Raw genomic sequence first — 18,759 nt, 5'->3', positions numbered from 1 at the left:
TGCTGATGTGGCCTTTCTGCTCTTACAGAATTCTATATGCTATTGCCTAAATTTGTCTCATCTAATTAGTGAGTGATTGAAAAAGTGTTCTTGATATGCCTGTCTGGAGAACTGACTCAGCATTGTAATCTCCTTCCCATTACATGAAAACCTGACAGGTATAAATATGGATTTTGAGGATGATAAAGGCTTGATGATAAGTCAGAGATGATTATAGATAATTAAGGGGCGTAGAAAACTGTGACTTTGAGCTGGAGTTCAGTGTGTGAATTGGAATGGAGAAGATGCCATTGATATCCTATTAAAGGCAGAGATTGCAGACTGACGTGCCAATAGTAACTGTTAGCTATCCTTCTAATAGGGTAGAAAATAAAGAGAGCGAAGTGAGATAACTCTACTGGCTGATTAAAATAAGATTCGGCATATTAAAACATGCTTTTAATACTGTACATTACTTAGATACAAGAATTCTGGGTTCTTAGTCCTTTTATGTATTCTCCTGTTAGTATTAACATCTCCATTAAAATACACATCTAATGCCCCATAGCCTTTCTTTTCTATGTAGAATTGATACAGCTCATGAACCATTATCCCATAGAGAGCTGAGTATTAGTTACCTACTCATGCATTTCAGAATCTTGTTGTAAATACATGGACTTCTGAATCAATCAAAGAACTTCTTTTTTAGGAATGAGGTTTATAGGGCCGGCCGAGTGGCTCAGTTGGTTAAGAGGTCGCACAAGAGTGCAAGCTCTGAGCAACAGCAGTTCGATGCCCGGCCCGAGCTGAGTTGCCACTGAGCTGCCCACAGGTGGCAGGATGGCTCAGCTAAAAAAAGAAAAAACAAGAATGAGGTTTATCCACCATTTGCCCTCTGTAGCTAAAATGCAAAGTGCCTGAAAATCAGTTCTCAAAATTTAAGTTAATCAATTGCCATCAGAATTTTAGCTATGATATCTCTATAGAGTAGTCTCCCTTTCTCCATGGTTTTGATTGCAGTGGTTTCAGTTACCCGCAGTTAACTGCGGTCTGAAGATATTAAATAGAAAATTTCAGAATTAAATAATTCAAGTTATTGACTGTTCTGAGTGATGTGATGAAACCTTGTACCTTCCCATCCAGAATATGCCTCATCCCTTTCTCCAGTGTATCCACACTGTGGCCCTCCACATACCTACTAGTCACCTAGTAGCCACCTTCGTTATCAGATGGACTGTCACAGTAACACTGCACTTCTGTTCAACTAACCCTTATTTTACTTAATTATGGCCCCAAGGCGCAAGAGTAGAGTGATGCTGGCAATTTAGCTATGCCAAAGAGAAGCCATAAAGTGATTCCTTGAAGTGAAAAAGTGAAAGCTCACGACTTAGTAATGTATTCACTTAACTTTTATTGCAATATTGTTATAATTGTAATATTTTATTATTAGTTATTGTTGTTAATCTCTTACTGTGCCTAATTTATAAATTGAAGTTGATCATAAATATGTATGTGTAGGAAATATATAGTATATATAGGGTTTGGTACCATCCACAGTTTCGGGCCTCCACCAGGGGCCATGCAATGTGTTCCCCAGAGATAAGGGGGCTACTGTATGTATTTCTGTCTTTATCTGTATCTGTGTCCATTTGCTGTCCATAATCCTTGGATGTAGTATTTTGAACAAACTGAATATTTTGGAAGCAGATATATGACAACATTTCTGATTTCCTAAATGTTGAATCAAGAGAAAAAATTCTGTGAGGGCTTGTCTGCTATGTGCTGGTACCATGGTATCTAAAGAGATGCAAAAATGAAAAAAAAAATTTAACTTTGCCCTGAAAGACTTCATGAAAGAGACATGCTTTTGTAAGACGTAAGAAGTACACATAATTTTATTTCTTATGTCACTGTTTACATTATAGCTAGAGGAAAATTATGTGTTTATCTGACTACACATTGTATATGAAATAAATGCATTGTATCTGTGAAGAAATAAATGTTGTGATTAAATGCCAATCAGTTTATCACTTTACAATTTGCAAAATAGAAAAGAAAGTAAATTCATTAGACAACTAATCCGCTAATTCTAGTTAATCCAGTTGTTCAGTTACCTGGACATTGCAGATCATTCATTCCATTTTTCACCTGACGTTGCTTATGGAGATCAGATTTTTGTATAAAAGTATATTATTTTATATTAATTAGAATAAGATAAACATTGTTTTGAGTATCAGATATCATAATTAAAGTTTCCACAGTAACTTGTCATTCAGTGTATAGGCACTACATACATCAAAAAATATTTTTTCAGTTTCTTTGATTCCTGTGGTGATACATTATGCTACAAATTAAAACAATCTATTATTTTTTCGTTAGGACTCCCTATCACTTGCGAATATTTTTAAAGCCTACCTTGTAATTCTATGAGGTAAAAGTCATTTTATAATGTTCGTTTCTCAGACCTCAAGTCAAGCCTGATTGTAGTATTACAGATAATCTTAAGCAAAGTAAGAAAAACGCTGCTCCTTAATTACTTTATTCATGTGAGCTATAGCCATCATTGTTGGTAATTAGAAACACTATCAATAGTATTTTTTAATGTTGGGATGTAGTCACATCCTTTTTTCTTTTCAGTTGTACTAATATATGAAAATGTTATTGCCTCTCTACTTTTCTTAAATTATTAAAAAAATTTCAAATTATAGAATTCTGCTTTCCTCAAATATTCTGTTTTTGGTGAGACAAAACTGAATTAAGCCCCTAAAACATTTTGTTCTTGGTTTTGAAACCTCATGTTCATAACTTTAACCCAAAGGAGACTTTGTTATACCTCCCTTGGCATATATTTGTGAGAAAACCCTGGGAATGGATACTGACACCTCCTTCTATCCTGGGGAATTGTGAGAAGTGCATTACAGACCACTAGCAAAAGCAAGTGAGGAAAGTAGTTTAGATTACTGCTTTTGCTTTTAATATTTCTAAAACTTTCTGTATTCATCTTCAAAATGTATGTGGATCTGTTTTTATCTGTCTAGATTCTCAGCCTTCCTAGATTTGGGGGAATGAATTTCATTCAATATTTTTTTTCTCTAGAGAAGGAAATACATTATCCAATAGCAGGCGAGAATAGTCATGGTTGTAGAGCTATGTTGATTTGCATATTCCCTTTGCTGTCTGATTTTCCCTGTGATAGCACATCAGCATGGAGCCAACTATGCTATAATCTTTTCATGCATTTATTATTTCAGTGCCCCTGAAAGCCCAGAGCACACAATAAGGCAGTCACATAACATATTTCAGTTTATCAGTGTGTGTCCAAACTCTGTCTTTTAGTCTTTATTTTTCTGATTTTCTGTTACATGAATATCTGAGCACTAATACAAAGATGCTTTCTTAGACATTGACCCAGGGTCTTTCTTACAGACCAAGTACTTTATAAAATCTCAAAGACTTAGACTTTTTTCTCATCCACTTCTTTTTTGAAGATGTGTTTCTAACTTATATTGATTCTTTTAAAAGGGTCGTTACCAGTTATGTTTTAGTCTTATAAAAATATGAAGAGAATTTCCCATACCCTAGGCCCTCCTTTGAACCAAGATGGATTCCCCAACATTGTTCTCATAAATATTTATGCTTCAAACCTGATTCTTGAAGTTGCTCAATAGATTAAAAAAAAATAGTAGAAGAAAATAGATATGTATAATAATACCTTAAGCACTTTATGCCTGTTCAAAGTTGCTTAAACCATTACTCATTTGAATCTCACCAGCTGACTTCCCTGTGATATTTGATCAAGGTTTGCTGGTATGCATTATAACAATGAAGGTACAATATGAAGAAGAGATTAAGACCCATGGCTAAGGTCACACAGGGCTTAATCCCCTGTCCTTCTTGACCAGCTTTCTTTCCCCTCCTTCACAGTGTCTTCCAGAAATTAGAGACAAACTCAGAAGAAAACAAGATAGGTATTAAGGATGGCCAAGAGCATGGAAGTAGAATGAAAATCTTGCTCTTTCGAGAAGGAATTGAATGTCCTCTACTTCTAAGCTCTTATTATTCTCAGAGGTAGACCAGTCCTTTACCGGTAATTCGAGTTCCTGTATTGCTCATTTGATTTGGAACTATCTTAAAACAAATAGTCTTCAATATGCATTTCATTTGGCTGTTTCTCCTTTACTTTAAAAACCTTTACTAGGTTTTTAAATGAAGCCATTTTAAAGTTCTTCAACTGCAACCAAAGTTTGAACATATTCTATAAAAGTGTGAAACATGTACTCTGTTCTGCTCTAAAAATTCTAAGTGAACTTTGGGATTTTTTTTTCAGATAAAATTCAGCTTTGAGAGAAAAACTGACTAAAAATTGAGGAGAAAAAATTTGAACTCCAAAGGAAATACCTAAACGAAACTTATAAGTAGTAGTTAAAAGTAAGAGCTTAGGTTCAGATATCCAGGCTCAATTATATTGACTCTAACCCTCTCCTTTATTGACTCTTAATCAAATTATGAAATCAGAAACTACATCTTACTTCTCAGCCGTTGGTATACTTGTCTCAGATTCATGGCCTGATTAGCAAGGATAGTCCTGAAAGACGCCCTACTTTTTTATATTTAACCCCTTTCCCATTTCCTCATTCCTTTGTTCATTTTCAGCAGTTTGTCCATATTTGAAACTCCTTACCTAACCATTTTTGTTTCCTCATTATTTTACCCATTTTCATTGCTTGAAGGAAGCTAGAAGGAAGTTTTCTGATCACCATTTGTGAGTTTGAACCAGAGACCTGCACTTGATGCTAGCAAGGGCGTGGGGAAGCAGGCATACATGGACACTTTGTGTGAATGCGTATTAGAAATCTTTTAAAGACTCTGCGTTGAACTCATATTAGTATAATCTATGCAATAGGTTTTTTTTTTCTTTTTTATGGGGGTGGTTTGAGAATTTTTAGATGGACCCTATTCACCAAAATATCTCATTTGCACTGGATTGTAAAATCTACTCTGCCATCTTGACCGCTTTGCAGTTTTTTAAAAGGTGAATTATGTTATATGAAAAAGACAGATTATGAAATAGTATATTTAGTATAATCTGATTTCTATAATCATAACTAATTAAATATATATAATTATTATGGGGAAGGTTATTAGCCCTCCACCCCCAAAAGAAAAGAATTTGGAAAATTTTCTACCAAGACCAAGTGTAAACAGTGGTTGTCATTATTGCTAGGTGATAGCGTTACAAATAACCGAAACAATTTTTTTAAGTAAATAAAGTAAAACTTCAGATTGGACTATTAGCTCTGCTATTCACTAACTTTGTCCATTTTTTTTTTAAGATTATCTTTTCCTTACTAATTTGTAGAAGTTCCTTACATTCTTGAATGTGACCCTTTTATCATATGTATTGCAAACATCTTCCACTTTGTAGCTTGCCATTAATTCTTTTAATGTTATCTTTTGATCAACAGAAGTGTAAGTTTTAATATAGTAAAATCTATCAAAATTTTCCTGTATGGTTATATGTGTGTATATTTACATAATTGAACACACAGTATGATAAAATAAATCACCAGAAAAACCTGGAAGAAAGGACAGTAAGGATTAGAGGACAAGATTAAAAATTGAAACAAATCGTACAACCAGGAACCTTTCCTCGTGGTAGTTTACAGATTTAATCAAGCATCTTTTAGTGACCAAGGAAAGAGTCACTGTATCTTTAAAAACATGTCAGCTTCTCTTGCTACTGAGCCTGAGTGACTACTTCTACAACTTCATAAAGAGATGCTGTGGGCGATAGTAAATTATATCCATGATAATATCCCTCCAGGAAACCAAATAGTAGAATCCATAAGGGCTGTTTCTTAAGCTTCCCTCAGTTGTAAGTTGGTGCCATAATATCAGAGTTTGTGATGGGCCAATACTGTGTGGTCTAAACACAGCTTGATGTAAGAATAAAACTGAGAATAGCTGGGGAAGTAGATTTGTTTAGTTCTGTTTTTATAAACTATTTCAGTGAAACAGTAGAATATAAAATTATAGAGAGCTTAAAATTTTGACATAGTTGCTTTAAACCTTTATTTTCACAGGAATAATATGATACAATTAAAGACCTTACATAGCTTCCCCTGATTCATTTCTGTTCCTCCCCAGAAGAATCCACTGGCCTCAAGTTGGCATTTATCATTCCTAAGCACACTTTTTCACTTTTATACTACATACTTTTGTGTTGCTAAGCAATGTGTAATACTGTATTCTAGATATTATGCATGATTGTAAATTTTATTTAGATTACTTCATTTTGCAATTTTCTTAACTCAGCATTGTTTTTGAGATTTTTCTCATGTTGCCACACATGGCTCTAATTCATTTATTTAGACCATAATATTCTTCCATTATGGGAATAAGCACTACTGTGTTTCACATGCTTCTCAGCCAATCAGGTTGCATTTAAGGCAGAATAGCTTTTCCTGTACTTGCCTGTTCTCCCACTCACCCCAGCCCCAAATGGAGTTGTCTTTTTTTTTTTAATTGATACAGACAATTTTAAACGTATTCTGATTATTGGTTTTTTTTGCCCGTTATACATATAGAAATTATCTCTCAGTGCATAGTTTGTCTTTTCACTTTATCTTACAGAAGAGTTTTAATCTTTATGTGGTCAACTCACTCATTTCCTTTATTAGTTGTATTGTTGTATTTTCTTCAAAAGTTCTTTATTTTCCCCAGTCTATCTATCCTTTAATGTCTACTAAAAGTTACAAGGTTTTGCTTTTCATAGGCTTTCTATACACCTAAACTTGATTTTTGTGTATGATAAGAAGTAAGGATTTAATATTTTCTTGCCATATTTCTGTTCAATTGTCCCACTCCCATCTATTGAATAGTAAATCCATCATCCATCTCCACTGATGGTTTTTTAAATCTCCTTAGTTATGAAATGCATACATACACATACAGAAAAGTTCACACATAAAAAATGTACAACATACTGAAGTATCACAAAACATCTGTGTATCCAACACCCTGTCAGGAAACAACATTGCCAAGACCTGACAGTGCTCCACCCCCAGCAGGTAACCACAGTTCTTTAAGATAATCAGTTCTTTGCTTTTCTCATTAGTTTTGATTCTTAACTATGCATCCCTGAACACTATAGTTTAGTTTTTACTTGTGTTTAACTTTTATACACAGGAATACAGATGGTGTATTTTTTTAACTTTATCTAAGACAATATGCAATTTTGAACTTACATAAAGTTTTGTGTCTGGCTTTTTCTACTCAGCACTATTTTTAAGGTATATACATTCTGTATTCCATATAATTCATTTATTTACACTGTGTATAGTATTCTATTACATGAGAATACCACAATTTCTTTATCCATTCTACTATTTATGGACTTTTGGTATGTTTCCAATATGGGCCATTACAAATAATGCTACTGTGAATATTCAGGTAAATGTATCTTGGTGCATTTTTCTTTTGCATGTATAACTAATTGGCTGGCACATGAGGAATACATATGTTCAACTTGAATAGACAGTGCAAAAGTAGTTTCCAAAGTGAATGTACCAATTTACACTCCCACTAACAGTGTCTGAAAGTTTCTGTCATTTCCTATCCTTTACAATCCTTGGTATTGTCAGGCTTTTTCATTTTAGCCCTTTGAGTGGCTAACGAGCTGAGCTGTAGTCTGCTTGTGCCTGTTTACTTGGGCATACCCCACTCCTAGTGCACACCCCGAATGTAAACCATTGATGGTTTTCTAGACCCCTGTCCCCTCAGCCTCTCAGCTGTCACCGCCAGAATCAGCAGACACCTCTTTTGGAAAAGAGGCCCCAAATATGGACTCAGTTCTCCAGATTTGTCCTTTCCCAGATTCTGGCCTGGTAATTCTTCATTACTTTTTACTCCTGAGGCCTTTAAGCAAATGTATTTTTAATTTGTTAGTTCTTCTGAATGTCCTCCTTCCCATTGATATTAATGACACACATGATGTGTGTCAAGTTTTATTACACATGTGGGTCTTTCTCTGGGTGCTCTATTTGGTTGATCTATTTACTACTCCTTTAAAATAAAATAAATAAAAGTTATCAAATCACTGGCTTTATACTGATCTAGTGCATCAAATCTACCTGCCTTGTTCTTCAGAATTTTCTTGGGTATTCTGGGTCCTTTACTCTTCTCTTTGTATTTTAAGCTCAGCTTATCAAATTCTTAAAAATAAATTTGATTGGAATTTTAATAAATACGTAGATAAATTCAAAGGCAGCTTTTTGACTTTACAGTGTTGAGTTTTACGATTCATAAACATGACATGGTATGGCTCATCATTTATAATTTACAACATTACTATATCTTTGTATGTAGTCAGTTTTTATAAATGTCCCACATGTACTTGAAATTGTGATTTCATATTTTTGGATGCAAGGTAATACATTATGTCTATTCAAACAAATTTGTTGATTGTTATTCAAATATTTTATGTCCTTACTAATTTCTTGTCTGCTTGATCAGTTACTGAGAGTTATTTTATTTTTTTTAATAATATTTTTCAGCATATACATATATGGGAAAGTATATAAATTAGAAGTGTTCAGTTTGATGAATGATCACAAAATGAACAAATCCAAGTAATCACCATTCACCACAAGCGATATACATTATCAGCACCCCAGAAGCTTCCCTGTGCCACATTCCAGTCACCCCCTTTTCCCCAAGAGTAACTGCTATTTTGAATTAAACTAATTTTGCCTAAAACTAATTTTGCCTATTTTTGAACTTCATATAAATGAAATTACATGCATTCTTTTGTGTCAGCTTTTTGTGTGCATAATAATGTTTGTTAGAGAAATCTTTGTTGTATGTAGCTATAGTTTTTCATTTTCATTACTGTATATTAGTCAAATTGAATGAATATGCTACAGTTTATCCACCCTACTTTTGATGGACGTCTGAGTGGTTTTCACTTTTGGATTAGCATAAATAATGGTGTTAAGAATATTTCCTTGTTTTTTGGCTTATGCATGCCTGGTTTTCTGTCAGGTGGGAGTGGAATTTATAGTTCACAGAGAACGTGTATGTTTAACTGAAGTCAGTACTGCCTGAGTTAGTTTTTTAGGGCTGCTGTAATAAATCACCACAAACTTGCTACATTACCACAGAAATTTGTTCTCTCACAGTTCTGGAGTCTAGAAGTCTGAAATCAGGGTACTAGCAGGGCTGAAATCCTTTCAAAGGCTCTAGGGAAAATCCCTTTTTTTCTCTTCTGGCTTTGGGTGACTGTTGTCCTTCCTTGTGGTTACGTAACTCTAACCTCCGCCTTCGCATGGCCTTCTCCTGTGTCTGTGTCTTCTCCTTGGCTGGCTCTTATCCTTATCATTGGATTTAAGATAACCCAGGAGGATCTCAAGACCCGTAATTTGATTACATCTGCAAAGACCCTTTTTCCAAATAAGGTCCCACTCACAGGTTCTGGGAATTAGGATATGGACAGACCTTTTGGGGACTCACCTTTTAACCCATTCCACTGCAATTTTGAACTTTGGAAATAGTTTTCACTCCCACCAATGGTATATGTGTGTTCCAGTTGATCCACATCTTTGCCAACATAGATATGATCAGCTTTTAAATTTCAGCCATTATATTGGATGTGTAATAAATAGCATCTCACTATGGTGTGAATTTGCATTTCCCTGATTCTTATAGAGAGTGAGTACTTTGTATATTTCTATACTGTTGGATATTCTCTTCTTGAAGGGCCTATTTAATTCTCTTGCCAGTTTTCTATTGATTTGCCTTTGTAATTAAAAAAATTACTATAGAATTCTTTATATATGCTTGATACAAGCCCCTTTTTAATATTAGTTTTAGGTGTACAAAACAACATAATGATTTTAGACATTTACACAATGTGATAACCCCAACAGGTCTGCTACCCATCTGACACTATACATAACTATTACAATACCATGGGCTTTATTCCCTATGCTGTACTTTACATCCCATGACTATACATATATATATATATAGTGTGTGTGTGTGTGTGTGTGTGTGTGTGTGTATTTTTTTTAATTATAATTGACATTCAATATTATTTTATATTAGTTCCAAGTATACAGTTCAGTGATTAGGCATTTATATAATTTAAGAAGTGATCCCCCGAGAAGCCTAGTACCCATCTGACACATACATAGTTTTTACATTATTGACTATATCCCCCATACTGTATTTCACATCCCTGTGACTACTCGTAACTACCAATTTGTATTTTCTAATCCCTTCATCTTTCCCTATTTCTGTTTTGTTTTTTCATTTGTTCTGGTCTTTAGATTGCCCATATAAGTGATAATTTGGTATTTGTGTTTCTCAGTCTGACTTATTTTATTTAGCATAATATCCTCTAGGTCCATCCATGTTGTTGAAAATGGTAAGATTTATTCTTTTTTATGGTAGAGCAATACTATATTACATAAATGTGCCACAATTTCTTTATCCAGTCATCTGTTGATGGGCATTTGTTCTGAACATGTCTTCCTTAGGGAATCTTTCCCCCCAATTGTAGTGCATAACATTTATAATTTGGACATGGACATTTTAACATGATATTTGCTGTAATTTTTTTCCTTTTGAATTATATTACCTGTATAGTTTCACCTTATTTTATTTTTTCAATTCTATTTAAAAATAAAGTGCTAATATTAACACCATCATTTTAACATTATGAACATAAATCACTAGCCACTGGCATGTAATTTTTCTTTGATATTAAAATTACTTGAGTAAGAATTACCTATTTATGTAATTTGGGAACATTGGAGAAAATATAAATATACTAAACTTTTATTTTAAGGTATCTATTTATTTTAGATAAATATAATAAAATAAAAATATATAAGTAAAATAAAAATTATATACATTGTATACTATATATCAAGTTATTCTGCCAATCTTGTGTCAAAAATATTTTGTGTAACTTGGTTGGCTCATTAAATATACAGAAAAGCATCTCTGAGGAAAAAAATACTCTTTCACCTTGGAGGAAAAATAATAAAGCCATCAGAAAAGAATATGTGGATTTTTTTTCCCCCTCACCGACCAAGTTTTTTAAAAAAAACTCCCACTTTGGTTGTAAACTTGACTATTTTTTAAATTACACACTTCTACTATTTGCATTTTCAGATTTCGTTATGTACTACATTATAAGCTTGAAATATTTATATATTTCTGATTAATTGGTTTTTTGTCATCCAGAAGATTTTTTTTTTCTTTTTTAAGTCAGAAATGCTATTTTGTGAACGAAAACAGTTATGTAAGAAGCAAACCAGAAGTGCTACTAGCATCCTGCCTTTCAGTCGCGGCGAGTTCCAGAGAAAGCTGGGTGTTTTCCTGAGTTGGGGACTGAGCAGTAGGAAGGCAGTTTGGTGGCAGCAGGACCAGGGCAGCAGTGGGCAGACTACACACGCAGGAAGTGAGTTAAATAGGTCATGACGAACTTGAGAAGGAAAGAGTATTTTAGAAGCAGAGTCTGTAGCAACAGAAGACCTAGCCATAGAGGAAGCAGGAAAGATTGAGTTGAGTTTTTTTATTAACAGTTTATTGAGATATAACTCATATACCATCAAATTCACCCTTTTGAACTGTATACTTCAATGGATGTTAGTATATTTACAGATATACAAATATCACCACTATTTAATTGTTTTTATATATACAGTTGGCCCTTGAATAATGCAAGTGTCAGGAGGTAAATTTGCATTTTTGACTCCCCCAAAACTTGACTACTAATAGCCTAGTGTTGACTGGAAGCCTTACCCATAACATAAGCACGCAATTAACACATATTTTGTATGTTATATGTGTTATATACTGTAGTCTTACAATAGAGTAAACTAGAGAAAAAATGTTACTAAGAAAATCATAAGGAAGAGAGAGTAACATTTGCAATACTGTATTACTTATTGAAAAAAAAAATCCATGTGTTAAGTAGACTGGTCCAGTTCTAAGAGTTGTTAATTTTTCATTTTGTTCACCTTTTTACTTCTTGTTGGTTTGAAGTAACAACTTCCAGGCCCCCTAATGCTAGATTAGAAACAAGAAGTCACTAGTCCCTAATTTTAGGACATTTTTACTTCCCCAAAATGGAGCCCTGTCCCCATTATCATTCATTCTCCCTTCCACTCCCTCGTCTTATGCAACCACTAATCTACTTTGTCTTTATGAATTTGCCTATTCTGGATAATTCATATAGATGAAATTTTATAATATGTGTCCTTTTGTTTTCACCTGTGTGGTAGCATGTGCTTCCTTTTTATTGCAAATTAATATTCCATTGTATGGATATACCATATTTATCCATTCATACTTGGATATTTGGGTTGATCACACTTTTTGGCTATTACAAATAATACTGCTATAAGCATTCATGTATAGTTTTTTTTCTGTAGATACATATTTTTCCTTCTCTTGAATATTTTTAGGAGTAAAATTTCTGGGTTATTCTATGTTTACCTTTTAAGGAACTGCCAAATTGTTTTGTGTGGCTGCACCATTTTGCAATCCTACCAGTAAGGTATTAGGGTTCCAATTTCTACATATCCTAGTGAACACTTGTCATTGTCGGCCTTTTTCATTCTAGCCTTCCTAGCAGTTGTAAAGTGGTATGTTACTATGGCTTTGATTTCCTCAATGACTACTGATGTTTTCATTTGCTTATTGAACATTTATGTATAATCTTTTTAGAAATATCTATTCAAATCTTTTGCCTATTTTTTAATAGGCTTATTTGTCTTTTTGTTTTGTATTATAAGAATTCTTTATGTATAATGGATACTAGGCTTTTATCAGAAGTATGATTTACGAATATATTCTCCTATTCTGTGGGTTGGCTTTTCACTTTCTTAAAAATGCATGAAGGTTTTTAATTTTGATGAAGCCTAATTTATCTACTTTTCCTTTAGTTGCTTATGCTGTAGGTGTCATAACTAAGAAACTTGCCTAATCTAAGGTTACAAAGATTTAATATCTATGTTTTCTATTTTGTAGTTTTATTTTATTATTATTTTTTTTCAAATATTTTATTGGGGAATTGGGGAAAGGGAACAGCGTTGAGGAATTGGGAAAGGGGAACAGCCAAGTTGCTGTCCTTTTGTTCTTCAGTCTAGTTGTGGAGGATGTCGCTTCATTGGCCCATGTTAGTATTATCATTGCTCTCTTCCTGGGTGAGGCAGATCAGTCACCGGCCATTGGACCGCCGCTTACGATGTCTCTTGACAGCTCACACCAGCTGCTGGCCGCTCCCAGTAGCTCACTGTAGCCCACTGCAGCTCCCCTGCAGTCCATGCTGTCACCAGCAGCTCACGGCAGCCCATCTCCAGGTCGAGCTGTTGTTCACCAGCTCGACTGGCCCTCATGTGGGATCCGAACCGGGGCCCTGCTGCTCAGAGCTGGCGTCCCAAGCCAACTCTTAACCAACGTACCACTCGGCCGACCCTCTATTTTGTAGTTTTAGCATTTACATTTTATAATGTGATCTATTTTGAGTTAATAGTTATATAGTATAAGGTAAAGGCCCAACTTTTTCTTTTTCTTGCATATGAATATTCCATTGTACCAGCACCATTTGTTGAAAGATTACTTTTTCCCTGTGAATTGTTGTGGTACCCTTGTCAAAAATCAGTAGTCCATAAACATAAGGGTTTTTCCTGGACTCATCTTTCTATTCCATTGATGTGTATGTCTGTCTTTCAGCCAGTATCACACTGTCTTGATTATTGTATCTTTGTGGTAAGTTTTGAAATTGGAAAGTGCGAATCCTTCACTTTGTTCTTTTTCAAAATTGTTCCGGCTATTCTGGGTCCCTTGCATTTCCCTGTAAATTTTAGAACCAGCTTGTCAATTTCTGTAAAAAAAAAAAAATCCAATTAGGATTTTATAGGGATTATGTTTAATATGTATATCAATTTGGGGAGTATTGCCTTCTGAACACTGGAGAAGAATATGAATTCTGCTGCTGTTGGGTCAAGTGTCTATTGATACATGTTAGGTCTGGTTTTATAGTGTTCTTCAAGTTTTCTTTTTATTTGTAGATCTTCTGCCTCATTTATCCATTATTAAAAGGGAGGTATTGAAGTCTTGAGCTATTGTTCAGTTGTCTCTTTCTCCCTTCAATTTTGTCAGTTTTTGTTTCATGTGTGTTGGGGCTCTATTTTTCAGTGCATGTTATGTATACAATTGTTAGGCTTTCTTGATGGATTTAACCTTTATCATTCTAAAATGTCCTTTGTCTCTAGTAACAATTTTTGTCTTAAAGACTATTTTGTCTGTATTAGTGTACACACCAGCCCTCTTTTGGTTACTTTCGCATGGGATGTCTTTTTCTATCCTTTTACTTTCAAGCCATTTGTGTCTTTGAATCTAAAGTGGGACTCTTATAGTCAGGATATAGTTGGATCATGTTTTTATTATTATTATTATTATTATTATTATTATTATTATTATTCATTCTGCCAATCTCTGTCTATTGGTTGGAGTGTTTAGTTCATTTACATTTAATATCACTGCTGGTTTTCACAGCTGTTGTGGCTGGGAGGCTGTTTTCAAGATTACTTGCACTGTTCTCAAAACACCACAAAACTCAACTGTGCTGACCCAGAGTCATCTGGTTTTCTTAAGTAATTGCTCTTTAGATTGTTGCAACCTTTGGTTAATTTTCAAAGTTTTGAAAAAGTTGATGTTAAAGTTTTTTTGCTAGTTTTCTTATTACTTTTGTGTAAGAGTGGATTTTTTGAGGTCCTTGCTTCTCTAAATTAAATTTTAAAGGTAAATCTGACCATTCCATAGTCATAGAAACACAATTGGTGTTTGAAAGTGCCTTTTTACCTATTAGAATGGGAAAGATTAGAAAGAAAGAGGGATGTAGAAATAGATATTCTTGTATGATGCTGGTTGGAGGATAATTGGTACAATCTGCCAATCATATGGTAATTTTTTAAATCCTTTGAGGTGGTAATACCCTTTGATCCAGTTATTCCACGTCTGTGGATTCATACCAGTTGGTTTAATTGGCTACATTTCCCAAAGATATGTAGAGAATAGTCCATCACAACATTGTGAATAATTGAAAAACAACTGAATTATTCAATAGTAAGAGATTGGTTAAAAAAATAAGAGTAAATCTAAAAAATAAAATACTATTTAGATACTCAAATGATAATATGGATGTATAATTAACATTATATAGAAGGTTGTTCATTATATATTGATATAAAGAAAGGATTTCAAAATAACAGATAGCATGCATCTAATTTTTAAAGATATGTAACACAGGTGTTTATTGTTAGTGCATACAAAAATGTCTGGAAGGTTAGTATGAAACTTTCACAGGGTTTATCTCTGAATGTTTGGATTAAGAGCAGTTCTGTTTTTATGTTTCATTCATTTTACTTATTTACATTTTCTAATTTTTTCCATGAAAAAATATATATGTGAACGCATATATATGCATATGTATGTATGCACACCTATACACACAGTGTGGATTAAAGAAATAATAGATATTTTAGAAGTTAAATCTTTTAAAAATGCATATCAATTCAAATCTAGTTAAATAAAAGTAGCTTTTTAAAGCAGCTTTCTCTTTTCCTAATTGCTTTAAGGAGGATAGGATGGAAATACAACTGAATAAAGAGATCAGCACAAATGATTAGTCAAAGAAGCTTAGCACTATTAGAAAATGTCCATTTTCTGTCAGTTTGTTCCAAATGTCTTCAAAACAGACAGGCTGTAGAAATAATACGAATTAAGGAGTTCATTGAAATAAGAGACAGTTTTATGAGGCCAGGCTTTATCTCACCACTTGTTTGTTCATGTTAGATGGAGCAATTGCAGAGGGTTTAAAGCTCGGTATCAATGAAAGCTCTGCATTGCAGACAATCACATGAAAATGCTGTGGGCTCAAAGCCAGAGGAATCTGGACCACTTCTGTGGCCATATTTGACCAGCTGGGGTTTTTCTTGAGCACCATATGATTTCTCTCTTTTTCGCAAAAAGAGAAGACTTTGCCTTTTAACAGGGAATCTGCATTTTTATAAAGCTTAAGATCATTATCAGTCGCTTTATTTTGCTCTAGAAAAATAGCACATTTGATGGCACTCCAGGCTCAGTATTTAATAGGAGGTCAAGATTACATGGAATTTCCTTCCAAGAGAATAGATTTAAGATTCTGGGGCATGAATAACTGCCACGCACTAGGTTTCTTTTGCTGCCTCAGTTAAATCTGCTGCAAGGACATCTTCAACGTGTTTGCTGCAAGGACATCTTCAACGTGTTTTCGTCACACATTGGCCTATGAAGAAATGAATAAAAGCAACATTGTTTTGAATTGCCAGTTTATGTAATGCAAATTGTCACTCTGTTAAAGGAGTAAGAGAACAGGGATTTCTTTTAAGGGATATTGGGCAACCATGATGTATGACTTCAAGGCAGTCTCTGAAGAGGCAACAGGGAAATAGAAATTAGAAGGAATCCTGGTTTCAATCACATCTCCACCCATTTCAAGCTGGGTAATCTTGAACAAAGTATTCCTTTGCCTCCCTTTTTAATGTAAAAAATGAGGATATTATTTGTTTCAAAGTGTCATGAGGATTATTAAAATAGATAATATGTAAACTTACTGGAGCACGGAGACATTCAGTAAATGGTAGTTCATAGTATCAATAATTTTAATGGTGAAAGAAATGCTGTGATAACTTTCATTTCTAAACAACCTCATCTGTGGCTAATTCAGTCTTCTTTAAGAGAGCTCTTTGATTTGACATTTATGCCTTACAGCCAGAATAATAAACTTAATGGATATCTATTCGATAAGATAAAATATAGGGACAGTTTTATTTGTGCAAATGCTAAAAAACAAGGAAGCTTTTGTTTAAGAAAATTCTTTTCAGAATAACAGAAGGAAAAGCTTTTAAAATGCAAAAACAAAAAATGGACTGAAATATGGCTTTTAAGATACAGTTACTCATTTTCATAACATATTTGTTATCTGCTTACATGTTTTATTATTTATCATAGTGTTTGTATTAGTCATGACTCTGTGGTTAAAAAAGACAAAAGTTCTCACAAACTAGCTCCAGCACGGAGTGGCCCATGCAACCAGGAAGCTGCCTGAGGGTCTCCTGGAACCAGGATTCGGTTGGGCATCTCTCTTTCTCTCTTCAAACCTTGAATCTCATCTTCAGAGCAACCCAAAAGGAAAGGAAGTTCCCACCCCAACTCTAAATTGAAAATCTTAGGGACGGGGGATATAGTATGTTGACTGTCTCCATGTGAGTTAACGTTGACCCCGTGGTAAGAGGCAGGTTGGGTTTCTAGAAGATTGGGGGGTCATGAAAGAGAGCACACCTGGCAGAAAAACAGTAATCACTACAATGGTTTTTTCAAATTGTGGCTTTCAGTATTATCGCTGAGCTGGAACTATTATCAGATTGTGAATTCCATAAGGTAGGTCTTGAACATCATCTTTTGATAATGAAATAGAACAGATTTAAATAAAATTGAATAGAAAATCTCAAAGGGGATCAAAGTCAGTTAGGAGAATTGTTTTATGAAATTTTTATTTCATTGTGTGTGTGTGTGTGTGTGTGTGTGTTTGGACTAAATACAATATAAAATGTGGATCACAGTTTAGAACGGTTCCAAGTCTACCTTGCACAGTGCCCTTCACTGGCAAATGACTGTCATTGATGGGAAGGTAGTCCGCCTGGTCCTGGGATCCCCCTAGGCATCCGGGGAAGAGAAAGCATGGAGTGGAACACAGCAGCAGACGGGAAACAGTTGCTCCCAACCTCCAAGTCAACAAGGTTAGGTTTTTGTTTTGTTCTAGTTGGAGAGTCCAAAGGGCAGTTTTTTTTTCTTCCTTCCTGTGACTCAATTTACGATAGAATTATCAGAAACAACTACTGCTGTAAGTTCCACTCACTTGGTATGCTTTAACATAGAAAGTCTTCCACTTACAGGGCTGGCTTCACCAGTGTGCAGCCCTGCGCAACCACACAAGACCCCACACTTGGTTTAATTCTCTGATGTTGCCATCTTAATAATCTTTGAATAAGGGCCCTGCATTTTTATCTTGCACGAAGCCCTGCAAATTCTGTAGCCAGTCCTGTCCACTAAACATGACACTGAGAGATCAGTAGTTAGAAATCTTTTTGCCTGCACCCACAGAGCTGTAGACATCCTTAGGGCTCACTTGTGCTCATGGGCATATAATACTTACAAGAGGAATATGTCTTTAATTCTCTGTTAAACTTAGTTTCACCTGATGCCTCTTAATTTGAATTCTCTTTTTAAAAAATGACACTAAACATGTTCTTCCGGATTAATTTGCATCATGTTAATACACACCGTAATTAACAGCTGATTTCCTGTCTCACTTTCCCAATGGCGCCAGCCTGACATGCCCAATGAGGACGGCCACAAACTAATCATCGAAGCCGTGGCAGCCCAAACTTATGTTTAATGTATGCCCCATTTCTCCCCATCCTCTCACTGCCCCCACATCCCTTAAGTAGGCTGTCAACTTACTAAAAGGGAAGAGACAGCACTGAATTTAAAAGAGCTTGCACTCAGGTTATGTATTTATTAAACTGAGTTTCTAAAATACACTGTTCATATGCCAGTGCTTCCTTTTCATCTCATCTTAGAGATGCCCATTGAGCTAGAATAATACATGGTCCCCACCCACCCACCCCAAAAAGCCAACCAAATAAAAACTGTGGGCAAACT

At 34.7% G+C, this 18,759-nt stretch overlaps 1 protein-coding gene across 1 annotated transcript in view; it reads left to right on the top strand.

Annotated features, from left to right (window-relative positions):
* Positions 1-18,759, top strand: part of LOC109385746 (guanine nucleotide-binding protein G(q) subunit alpha-like) — a 287,243-nt gene that overhangs the window by 216,810 nt on the left and 51,674 nt on the right. The window lies entirely within an intron of this gene.

Source organism: Hipposideros armiger, unplaced genomic scaffold, assembly GCF_001890085.2.
Source record: "Hipposideros armiger isolate ML-2016 unplaced genomic scaffold, ASM189008v1 scaffold_124, whole genome shotgun sequence".
Classification (NCBI taxonomy): Eukaryota; Metazoa; Chordata; class Mammalia; order Chiroptera; family Hipposideridae; genus Hipposideros; species Hipposideros armiger.
This window is presented reverse-complemented; position numbering and strand designations above follow the sequence as displayed.